The sequence below is a fragment of the Protopterus annectens genome, chromosome 1.part1 (assembly GCF_019279795.1).
Source record: "Protopterus annectens isolate FY-2018-M chromosome 1.part1, PAN1.0, whole genome shotgun sequence".
Lineage (NCBI taxonomy): Eukaryota > Metazoa > Chordata > Ceratodontiformes > Protopteridae > Protopterus > Protopterus annectens.
The window spans coordinates 1,230,806,386-1,230,819,189 of record NC_056726.1 but is presented as its reverse complement, the minus strand read 5'-3'; positions in this window follow the sequence as shown (position 1 = coordinate 1,230,819,189).

Here is a 12,804-nt window from a genome sequence, read left to right as displayed (position 1 = left end):
AATATGTAAAAACATTAGTCATTTACTTTGATGGGTCCTGTAAACTCACAGATAATTGGTTAGGTAGGATCTCTTCTTCATCCTTGAAGAAATGTTACATGGAACCTCTGCAATGTCCATATTTTGATAACAAATTCACCAGAACCAGCAAAATCATATTCACAATGGAGACTTCTTTTCCACTTATCCCTTGGAATGCAGTAATATCTTCCTGAAATGGGAAGTGATTCTATTATGAACACAAATCATCTCATGAGAGTGATGTATCATTTTTAAACACCTTTATTGAATTCACTTACAACATAGGCAAACACACATTAATCCAAAAGATACCCTATTAACCTTTTTCCATGTACATACATTATGCATAACATATGTTTTATCTTGGTATAACTCTAATCGGTACAGTATTATATACATTTTTCAGTTCCTGCCTTTCCTTAAACCTTACTCTTACTCCTGAACATTATTCTGCATGTACTGTTATGACACATTAGGCTTATTTGTATGTAATATGTTCCTCTTTTCTAAAGATCCTTCTTCCATTTTTTTTTTATCAGTTTTACAAGATTCGAACACAGTTGATTTAGACTTTGATTATGACTCTCTAGTAATTGCTTTTTTGGCTGCCAACAGGAAGTAAATTTAGCAAGCTCTTACCATGTCTTGGCATTTCAGATTTTGTATCCTACCTCATAACAATAATTTCCTTACTTACAGCTCTTGCTCACCTAAAATTTCAGTCAGAGTACTCTGTAGGAAATGTTTAAAATCTGCTGACCTATTACACTCCCAATGTGTAATTCTTTGACTCAGTCTCCAGAGCTGTGGATGAGGGTAAGGTGGTCCACACAGCCTATTTGGACCTTACCAAGGCCTTCAACACCATCCCCCACTCTGGAATCATAGATAAACTTACTAAGTTGGGCATTAATCCCTGTGGCACCCAATGGGTTGCCAACTGGCTTATTGACAGAACCCACACTGTAAAAGTAGCCGACTACAAATACAGTTCCAGACAAGTGACGAATGGAGTACCTCAGGGTTCAGTCCTGGGACTGCTCTTGTTACACAAGGGACTCTGGCTAACAAAGTTCGTAGATGACTGCAAACTGGGAGCCATTACTGAATCCCCAAATTATGTGGATATTCTACAAAAGGGCCTTACAGAAACAGATGCTTGGTGCCAGAGCCATGAGCTCAAGCTCAATGCCAAGAAATGTACAGTTATCCCCTTTGGGAAAAAACATGTACCCATGAATTACCACATAGGTGGCAGTACACTAAACACTGAAAGTGTGATAAGAGACTTAGAGACGCAGGTGGACAGTGGTCTCTCCTTCGATAACCACATTGCCACAACAGTCAGGAAATCCTTCTATGTGGCACACCTCATCACTAAGGGCCTTTAATCCAGAAAAAAGGAGGTCATTGTCCCACTGTACTCATCCCTCATTAGACCCATTATAGAATACAATGCCCTGTTTGGTATGTACCTCTCAAGACATCTGCAACAACTGGAAAGGCCACAGAAATACCTCACTAAAAGAATCACAGGCCTAAAGCAGATGCCCTATGCTGACCGTCTAAAAAAATTCCAGCTATACTCTGTCACATATCGTCTACTCAGATGCGATCCCTGCTTAACATACAAGGCCATGTCAAACCCAGAGCTGTTGGACATGCTACACTTAAAGAAATCCCAATCCCTCAGAGCCACATGCTCCAGGGAGCTAAACCTTGTCATCACAATGAACAAAATATGCTGGAGGGATAGGTTCCTGACCCAGAGACTCCCCAGACTCTGGAATAGACTGGCCATACACGTCAAGCAGAGCGCCTCTTTGGCCATCTTCAAAAGGAACCTTGACAATTGGATGGGAGATAGGAAATTCACTCCGGGGATCATATTAGTCACCCTGCTGGACAGGGGTCCAGGGAAGTAAATATTGTGGGAAGAAATAGCCAGGGAATTGTTATGGCTAGGCTTGTATAGCCCCCAGGGCCAATAGCCTAGTACCAACCTATGAACCTATAAGAGTATGTTCCCAATCTTTAAAGTCTGTTTGGAGTATACAAATACTTATGCAAACATTTCTAAGCAAAAATCCTAAACCTTCTGGATTTTATTGCATACTTGGAAGCCATACATATGTCCTCCCATTGTTCCTTGTAAATTGCTTTTCCAGTCTCTCTTCCCCGTCTGTTCTAACCTCCACTGACTGATTCTTATTAGACATATTATCCACGAAATGGAAGAATGTGTTTCAGCCCTTTGGGTTCATGACAAAGCTGGGTGTTTGCTAAATTTGTATTTAAAAGGGACAGGAACTTGAAACTTTATTTTGAAAAAGGACAGAATAAGATAAATGATGATCACAGAAGTACAAAGGGTATGATACAACATGGGGCATGTGCCCAGGTGTAATACCAAAGGTGTAATTTATGTGGCTCAATGTCCTGTCCTGCATTTTATACTGAAAAAAAAAAAAACAGAAAGGGCTATAAAAATAAAATTTATCAGCATACATATGTGATTAAGAGGATTGATTATACAGGCACCCTGAATAAACATGCTAGTTTGAGTAGTTTTTTTTTTTTTTTTTTTTTTTTTTTTTAGAGTAGGTGCCTCATTTTGACTGGGGAGATAACTGGGAGGCACATCTAGAAGCCACGTAATTGCATTAGCAACTATTATGGAATGCTACAAGTGCCCCGGGTATTAACCATAAACTGTCTATTAATTGTTTACTATTTAAGAGAATGGCTATGTTTAAACACACTGTTATTTATAACTTTGCTCCTTTTTATTTAGCTTTGTAAGTTAAATTGCCATGACTATTAAGTGATGCTATAAAAGGTGTAGATCACGTGATTGTTTTTCAGTTATTTAAAATTGTAGTTGTAAATTCATTCAGAAGAACTTCCATGTGTGATGAGGAATGAAAACATTTATACATTAAAAATTATGAAAACTCTTTGGTGACAACATTTTATTTTTTATTTTTTTGACCAGTCAGTGTAGTATCTGAGTTGCCTGTTGATGTCCAGTGTGTGTAAAATTCTTTCTCCCCTACTTTTGGTTTTGGATAGAAAACGAGATGTTTAGCCTGGAACAAGGCAAACTCTGAAACCATTTTAGGCATTAATGAAGGATTTGTTCTCAAATTTATTATATCCTTGTGAAATACTAGATAAGGTTGAATCACTATAACAGCTTTGTTAAATTAGGGACTTTTATTTTAAAGTAGTTATTAGACATTAGACAGACTAAAGGGTAAAGTAAATTGTGTTTTATTTATGTGTAAAAGACAATTAAGCAAAAAAAAATAATAACCTTGCTGGTCAAGCATGAGAGACAGTTTATTAAAAAGAAATGATAAGCATGAAGTGTGTAAACAATACAGAATGTTCTTTTCTCAAGGGAAAGATACAATCTTGAAAGCTACAGAATGTTTCTTAATAAAGTGTTAAATAAAGCACATACAAGACAAAAACTTTCAATCACCATACACGCTGTTCCCTGATGGCTATAAAACGTAATCACAACTTCAAGTAAGGATTTCCCAATACACAAGACACAACGTACGCTTCTGGATACTCAATAAATCTTTAATTCCAGGACAGAGTGAGCGCTTTCGCCAACAGGCTTCTTCAGACTCTTGATAACTACAGACAAAATTTCAACTTTTAAAAAGCCCACCATAAAATCTCATTGGATAAAAAATTCAAAGCTGAGACACATCAAAATTTAAAGTGATATTTACATCACCTACTCTGGGCTTGGGATACAAAACTACACAACATTGAAATGTTCAAACGCTTATAGGAATTACAAAAAATAAAGTAAAATTTATATGTTAAAAAATAAACACCCCTTAAAAACATCTATTTAAATACTGATGAACATCAGAGATATACTACACAATCTGTGAACAGGTAAATATAAAAAACATATTAAGAAAGCAAACTTTCTGTGCTTATTAAATAACTACGATATAACTTCAGCACGTAAACACAAACTTGCATGTTGTGAGCAGTTCATAGTATAACACATAATATACAGGTAAATGTAAAAAACATATTAAAAAAGCAAACTTTCTGTGCTTATTAAATAAAGATGATGTAACTTCAGCACATAAGCACAAACTTGCATTTTGTGAGCAACTCATAATGACACTTACACTTACACTTATATGTGCTGAAGTTACATCATCTTTATTTAATAAGCACAGAAAGTTTGCTTTTTTAATATGTGTTTTTTATATTTACCTTACTTGAAGTTGTGATTACGTTTTATAGCCATCAGGGAACAGCGTGTATGGTGATTGAAAGTTTTTATTACATATTGATCACGCTAGCTCCCGTCTCCGCTGGTGTACTGCTCTGCATTTCGATTGCCATTACATTTTATTTCTTGTCAGCGCAGCAACCGAGGAGGATGGCGAACGACAACAACTCTAATGTTGAACTACCATACGTTCCACATGTGATGGAGCGAACCAATAGGTTTACGGAACGTTTCCAAGTATGTGTGACTGGTGAGGACAACTTGTTACTGGACTTTGAACCAAACATTGAAGGGAACATGAATACTGACGGCGATGTAAGTAACTTGAATGTTACTAGAGACTTGCAAGAATTAGAGACTGCCTTTACTAAACTTAAAAAGTTACAAGTACAAAGACAATACTTTGAAGCTTGTCTATCCAAAAGAATCATACAACGTGGGCTTCGTATTTTAAAGATGCCCACGTCAGGTAATCAGTTTCCGGAACTCTTGTATCGCTGGCAACAGCTCAATCTTGAGCTTAGCTTTAACTATATGAAGTTACTTGTCGAATATCACACACCTGAAGAAAATAGATTGAGACTTTTTGTTAACAAACTATTTAGTGATTTTAAGATCAAATATGTTGAAAATGTATTTGTTGCAAGATTGGAAAGAGTATTAGAAGATGTTATGCTACCGGAGAAACGGTTGTTTGATCAAAAAAAGGTCAAAATAACAAGGGACACACGTGATTTTAGAAATAATCACGTTTTTACTTGGCCGAGGGATAGGAATATGTACCAACAGGGCGTAAATATGTACCAACAGGGCGTGAATGGTTCAAATGAACCGCAAGGTTTTACTAATACAACTGTTAGGAGTCATAGTTGTGAGCAAACGCACAGTGCTTTGTCTATCGTTGGTGAGACAGCCACTAGTAATGAGACACGAGAATCTAATAGAACACCAGATAATAGCAATTTTGATGTTAGTGAGCAGGATAACAGAACAACTACAAACATGGGAGCTGCTATACAGAATATAGACCAAATGAACAATGCTAGGACAGGAGAAGGGGTAGTTAACACACCAACTGTTGGTGAATCAGCTAACCCCAATCCGGGAGGAAATATGTTGGGAAACAATATCCATGCAAATAGTAGTAAGTTATCACCAGGAGTCACAGTAGTTAGACCCAAAGTGAACAGTACGTTCTTCTCTATGAATAAAACACCCGCCCCCCTCCCTATAGCACAGAACCATTTTTTGGAGAGGAGACGCTCGGTCAGCAGGGGGAGGCAGAAGAGGAAGGGGTCTGCAGAAGAGCAACAGGGTCCCACGTTGAAGAAAATGTGGGAGAGATCAAACCATTAGTAATCAATTTGTCTAATAGAACTTTGAATAAATATGAGGAACAAGTTTTAAATAAAGGGCTCAGTTTCATTCCCACTAAGAATAGTGATTTGGTGGATACCGTTATAGACACTAAACTTTTTATCAGAAATATGCAATTAAAGTTGGATTATGGACAGCAAAATGATAACCTAGGGTTCACTAAGTTTCGTGCAAATAGTGTATATGTCCCACAGTTACATCCCACAGTTGAGGTGTTTGGAAGCTTTGAATTTTTTATCCAATGAGATTTTATGGTGGGCTTTTTAAAAGTTGAAATTTTGTCTGTAGTTATCAAGAGTCTGAAGAAGCCTGTTGGCGAAAGCGCTCACTCTGTCCTGGAATTAAAGATTTATTGAGTATCCAGAAGCGTACGTTGTGTCTTGTGTACTGGAAAATCCTTACTTGAAGTTGTGATTACGTTTTATAGCCATCAGGGAACAGCGTGTATGGTGATTGAAAGTTTTTATTACATATTGATCACGCTAGCTCCCGTCTCCATTGGTTTACTGCTCTGCATTTCGATTGCCAACATACGAGACAAAGCCTGAGACCAAGGTTAGAAAAAGTAAATAAGGAAAATTACTGGACTGAAGCAATATAATATGTTGTGTTCAGAATAGCAGTTCAGCTAAGGTTAGTTAGTTTGTTCAGCCTGACATAACACACTCGAGCTTGAGTACGGAAGTCAGGTCAAATAAAGACTATTTCCATTTACATTATTCAGGACAATCAGAAGATACATGCAGAAACTTAAAATATATTTAGCAGAACTGTTATTATCAGCACTGTTAATGAAGATGGTATTTAAATATTGTAAACATCTAATAAAGCCTTATTAAATGAACTACAGTGTTTAAAAAATTCATTCTAAAAAGTATGCAAGACTTGGCCCATAAAGGAGAGATTGCACCTGTTCAGCATGAGTTTGGGTAATTAACAGATAAAAACTTTCAGTTCAGTCTTATCTCAGTGTTTCTAGCTAATTATAGTACAGTACAGTCTTGCCAATTCTTACAATGGTGCCCAAACAGGGACTGCTGTCTGGGGAGAGATATATAATTCTTGCAACCCAGCTAGCAGTTACTCTGGACAATCAAAAAAAAAAAAATCAAAAACAGTTAACCCTTTCAAATCCAGATTCCAGTGCAGCATATATTTTCTTAAGTTCACAGTGACTGTTCTTCCAAATTGCTACAGCAAAAGTACTATAAATGTTTCAACAGCACTCCAGAGGTTTTCCAGCTTAAAGGCCCCAGGAAAGGTAATCATCTATGCTACAGACCACCCTTTCAGTAACGCTATCGTTCATTTCCAGACCTGGTTACGTTATGTGTGTTCTACAAAAATCTACAAAATAGCAGTGTTTTTTTCCACTATATGTGTTCTACAGATTAAATCAGCCTTATAAAAAAAAAATTTTTAAAAATCTGCAAAAAACTTTTCAGTAAAATAGCACTACTTCATGCAAAATACAAACAGCACTACTTCATGCAAAACAAAAACACAGCAAATAACCTCTACATACAGTAAACATGGCTGTTAACCCAAAAACACAGCACCAGTGTTTATTTCAAAAAAGCCTCAAACAACTTCAGCAGCCCATTATTAAATCAAAGCAGTGTTCCTTCAAAACATAAAAAACATTATGCAGTTAACAGCTATCTCCACAAACTTTCAAGTTTCCAGTGTAATGTCATACAACCAAAAAAAAGGTTAATAAGCTGCAGACAATGACTCACATTCTTCAGCTAAAAAAAAATTAAATTAATCAGTTAAAGTCATTTGCATATAAACATGTCAAATAATACTGCTACAGTTAAAACATCAGTAAATTTTTGGTTCCAGTTTAAAAATGTTCTCTTAAAGTTAAAGGTTATTAGTTCAAAAATGTTAAATATTCCTAAATGCAAAAGGGTTAAATCACAAAAGCAAGTTTATGAGTCAACTTCTGCCACTACGGGTTTAAACTTAATTAATCCTTGTGTAAATGCTTCAGCACATACAATTCAACATAATACTTTCAGTTGTAGTATAGTTTTACATACAAATGTTCAAAATGTAAAATGTAATTCAAAATACAAAAGTATGTTTCAGTATTAAACATACAAATGTCAACACAGTCAGTGTACATAATACACAGAAAATGTCTCAAGTTCACATTACTTCATCTAATTTCTTATTTTCAGAGTCAAGTACAATGTTTGCACTAAAGAAAAATAAAAAAAAAATCAGAGTTCAAATTTTAATACAGTAAATTGCAGTATAACTAAAAAACATACTTCAGTGCTAAGTCAAAAATGCATTCCATAGCTAACTGTAAAATTCAGAACATTAATCTGTCATTGTTTAAGGTTAAAAAAGTACTATTCCATTATTTACAAACAAATCAATTTCAGTTACACATAAATCTTTATTAAATGACACAAATGCAGTTTTGTCGGAATTTAAAAGGTCAAAAATTACAGCAGCTAACAGTTTAAAGTCTAGCAGCTCTGTACTAGGTATAAACATGTCATTAGAGTTACATGCCATTTTAGACAAAATTTATGCAAATGTACAGATTTAAAAAAATTGATTATAACAAAAACATGCAAATTTATGGGTTAAAAATAAAATAAATTCCAGTTCAGCAAGTGCTCAAAAAAGACATATTGAGTGTAGCCAGTTAAAAAAAGGGTAACCGATTACATCTATGTCTTGTAAAGTATATCAGAAATAACAATTCATTTGCAAAATAACATGTTTATAGTTGCAAATTTGATAAATACGTTTTTGTGTTGTTTTAAGAGTTTTGTATTAAAGTGTTGAAATGCATAAATAATAAGCAATAATATAAGCAGAGACAAAATAATGTTTGCAAGTTTACAAAATGTAAAATTTAAAGTCAATACTACATTGTAAAAGTAACAATGCAGTTAAGAAAATGGGTCTATATCAGAAGAGTGAAGAGGTATTTCATCGAATGCCTCTTTGCGACACATAAACAGTGAATGCACTAAAGTGCGAATGCTTAGAAAACCGATTTCTTTCCCTGGGAAAGAAATCGGTAGCACAAACACACAAATACACACATTTTCAAACATAACAATGTGGGGGGCTTTGCCCCCACATGCTGCAATATGGGGGGCTGTGCCCCCACCCCCTAACTAAATATACCAACTCTGAGATCGCACTACAGTGGGGAAAGGGGCAAACACATGGGAAGTCCAAGCAATTTCTTTCCCAGGGAAAGAAATTGCTGTTCTGAGTGTTCACGCTTTAGTGCGTTCGCTGTTTATGTGTCGGAGAAGAGGCATACGATGAAACACCTCTTCGCTAATCTGAAATAAACCCAAAAATTCAAATCCTATGTATAAAAGAGTACATTATGTAATCAGTTTCAGACTGTATATGTTTTGTATGAAAATGGCAGTTTGCCAACCACATCAGCTCAAATTATAGCCAGCTTAGCAAGCTAAATTAAATATAGTACTATCCATTTAATGCATTTGCAGTTTTACTATTTATCAAAAAAATTTAAACAGTAATAATAAATTCTTGCAGCATTCAGTACTACTAAAAAGTTAAATGACATCCGCTAAAAAATGGTTATGGTAAAAATGTGGGTAAAGTTTCATTCACAAAACAGTATGTTAAAATCTAAAGGTCAGGAAACAAAATGTAAAAAGTTCAACAGTTAAAATTAATTTTATATAAGTGCAAAAATGCACAGTGTTAATTAATATTTAGTTAATTTATCAGTTTGCTTACAAACTTGCAAGAATTTATTAGAAGCAAATGTTTCTTTCATGTAAAAAAATGTAAATAAGGTCAGGACAATAAGCAATACTATCAGTTTATAATTATCAAAGATGCAAATGTTATTTTAAAAATCTAATACTAAACACAATCACCCAGCCTTGCAAAAAAAAAAAAATAAAAAAAGGTTTTAAAGATTTAACTGTAAAAAAAAAAAACACTTTAACATTAAAGCAGGCCTGCCTTTACCTCATCAGTGACTAAAATAATGCAGAGTAAAATTTGGCAAGATGCTCTTACATCACAGTATACCCAAAACATATCCAACTTCTCTCCTGGTGCTTAATCCTTTGTTCCTACCTACCTGTCTTAACTTTATATCTTGACATAAATCATACCTACAAATAGTACTAGCTATGTTCAAAGCCTAGGTTTTGTTGTTAAGATGTAACATATTTGTATGTTCTTATGTATACTACATTTTGTTTACTTTATACTTTATTGATTATTGTAATGTGTGCATGAAAAATTACTGTTACTCATAGAGCTTTTCTCCCTGGGCATCTGTTGAAAAAGGACCTGTGTCCAGTTGGACTTTCCCGGTAAACAAATGTTAAATAAATAAATAAAATAAAGAGCTGTGGTACGGAAGTTGACTATGTGTTTCAGTTATTTCATCAATGTTTGTTTAAAGTTAAAATGTATGCGTTAAAGCAAGTATGTGTGTTTCAGACAGATAATACTAGTTTCAGTTTATGTTTTTATCAATATTCAGACAATACTACCAAAAAACAGATTTCAGTTCAATTCTTATCTGTGTTCATGTAACACTGTCAAAATGTTTTCATGTTTTCAAACAATTGTACAATAGTACTAGTTTCGGTTTATCTATGCTCAGACAATGTTCTCATGTTTTCAAACAATTATATACTTTTAGTTTAGTTAGTTTCCAGAATATATACAGTTATTTTTTTTAATATTCAGTATATGCTAATGTAAATTTCAGTCAAGTTTCAGAATGTGACATTCATATTCAGTTATGTGTTCAGTATAGCAGTCAAATCTCAAAACATTATTCAGTCATTAGTTTAAGCGTAAAGTAACAGAATTACATTATTTAGTCATTAGTTAAGGGTAAAGTGACAGACTTATTTGTAACAGGCTTATTACATTATTCAGTCATTAGTTAAGGGTAAAGTAACATAATTATTTTTATTAAGTTATTTAAATAATCAGTATACTCAAGGTATAACATGGCAGGCTTAATTTGTTAATTAATTTACAAATTACAGTACACTTTACATAATTATTGTGCATTAGCCAGAAAGTTAAAAAAGACACTAACATAAAATGCGAAGGTATAGACCTGAAATATAGAAAGCATACATTTAGTAAACTATTAGGATAAGTTATCTAAAGCATAGTAATAGTTATTCAATGCACTCAAGGCATAACAGGGCAGGCTTAATTTGTTAATTAGTTTACAGATTATACGTTCATAGGTAGGTACTAGGCTATTGGCCCTAGTGCCTATATAAGCCTAGCCAAATGGTACCCTGGCTTTTGCCTTCCAAGAAAATTATTTTCCTGTGCCCCTGTCAAGCAGAGCCACAGAAGTGATCCATGGGGTGAATTTCCTATCTCCCATCCAATCATCAAGATTTTTCTTGAAGAGTGCTAATGAAGAGCTTTGTTTGATATAGATAGGTAGATTGTTCCAGAGTATGGGCAGTATCTGGGACAGGAATCTATCCCTCCAGCATGTTCTGTTTATTGTGGTGACACGGTTTAGGTCCCTAGAGCATGTAGCTTGGAGGGATAGGGATTTCTTTACGTGGAGCATGTCCAACAGCTCTGGGTTTGACATATCTTTGTATGTTAGACAGAGATCGCCTCTGAGTAGCCTTTATGTGACAAAGTAAAGCTGGCGTTTTTTGATACGGTCTGCGTAGGGCATCTGTTTGAAGCCAGTAATCCTCTTTGTGAGGTGTTTCTGTGGCCTTTCCAGTTATTGTAGATATCTTGTGAGGTACATATCAAAAGGGGTGTTGTGTTCAATAATGGGTCTAATGAGTGATGAGTAGAGGGGAACAATTACCTCTTTTTTCCTGGATGAAAAACCTTTTGTGATGAGGTGTGCCACATAGAAGGATTTCCTGACTACTGTGGTGATGTGATTATCAAAGGAGAGACTACTGTCCACCTGTGTCCCAAGGTCTCTTATCACACTTTTGGTGTTAAGTAGACTACTGCCTATGTGGTAGTTCATGGGTACAGAGCTTTTACCAAAAGGGATGAAAATGCACTTTTTGGCATTGAGCTTGAGGCCATGGCTTTGACACCAGGCATCTGTCTCAGTGAGGCCCTTTTGTAGCATGTCCACATCGTTAGGAGTTTTGATTATGGCTCCTAGTTTGCAGTCATCTGCGAACTTTGTTAACCAAAGACCTTCTGTGTTAGCCTGTACTTCAGAGAAGTAGACACCAAACAGGAGAGGACCTAGGACTGAACCTTGTGGTACTCCACTTATCACTGGTCTGAAGTTGGATTTAGAGTCTGCTACTTTCACAGTGTGGGTTCTGTCAGTGAACCAGTTGGCAACCCATTTTGTGACATAGGGATTTATACCTAGTTTAGTGAGTTTATCTATAATTCCAAAGTGGGAGATGGTGTCGAAAGCCTTGGCGAGATCTAGATAGGCTGTGTGAACTACCTTACACTCATCTATGGCATTGGTAACTGCTTCAAAGAAGTCTATCAGGTTTTGGAGACATGATCTGCCTTTTACAAACCCGAACTGGGTAAGGTCAGGAGTTTGGAGATTACCAATGTCATTGTTTATAAGTTCCATGATAATATGTTCCATAACCTTGCAGACCAGGCTTGTCAGGCTAATGGGGCGGTAGTTCCCAGGGTCCGTGGTGGCTCCCCCTTTGTGGAGTGGGATAACCGCTGCTGTTCACCATTCAGTGCACACAAAGCCTGAGGTGAGGCTATGATTGAACATGGTACTTAGGTGGGCTGCCAGTTCATTCTGTAGTTCATGTAGAACGCAGCCTGGGATGTTGTCAGGTCCCATGGATGCTGTGTTCTTGGCTTTGGAGAGTGTGTTTTTTACCTGTGCAGCCGTGATTACAGGAACTTTGCATTCTTCCGGTATAGAGATGGGCCCTTTAGGGGATGAGAGAGGGGGTAAAGTTAGCACTGAACCTGTCTGCCAGGATGTTGGCAATATCAGTTGATTCTGTATATTTAGCACTATTGTGCTGTAACTCAGAGCAGATCTTAGTGTTGCCATTGAGATTCTTGACATAGCTATAGAATGCTTTGTGGTTGATTTAGAATCAGTGGCGATTTTGTTTCCGTAACTAGCTTTGGAGGATTTTATGAGGGATCTC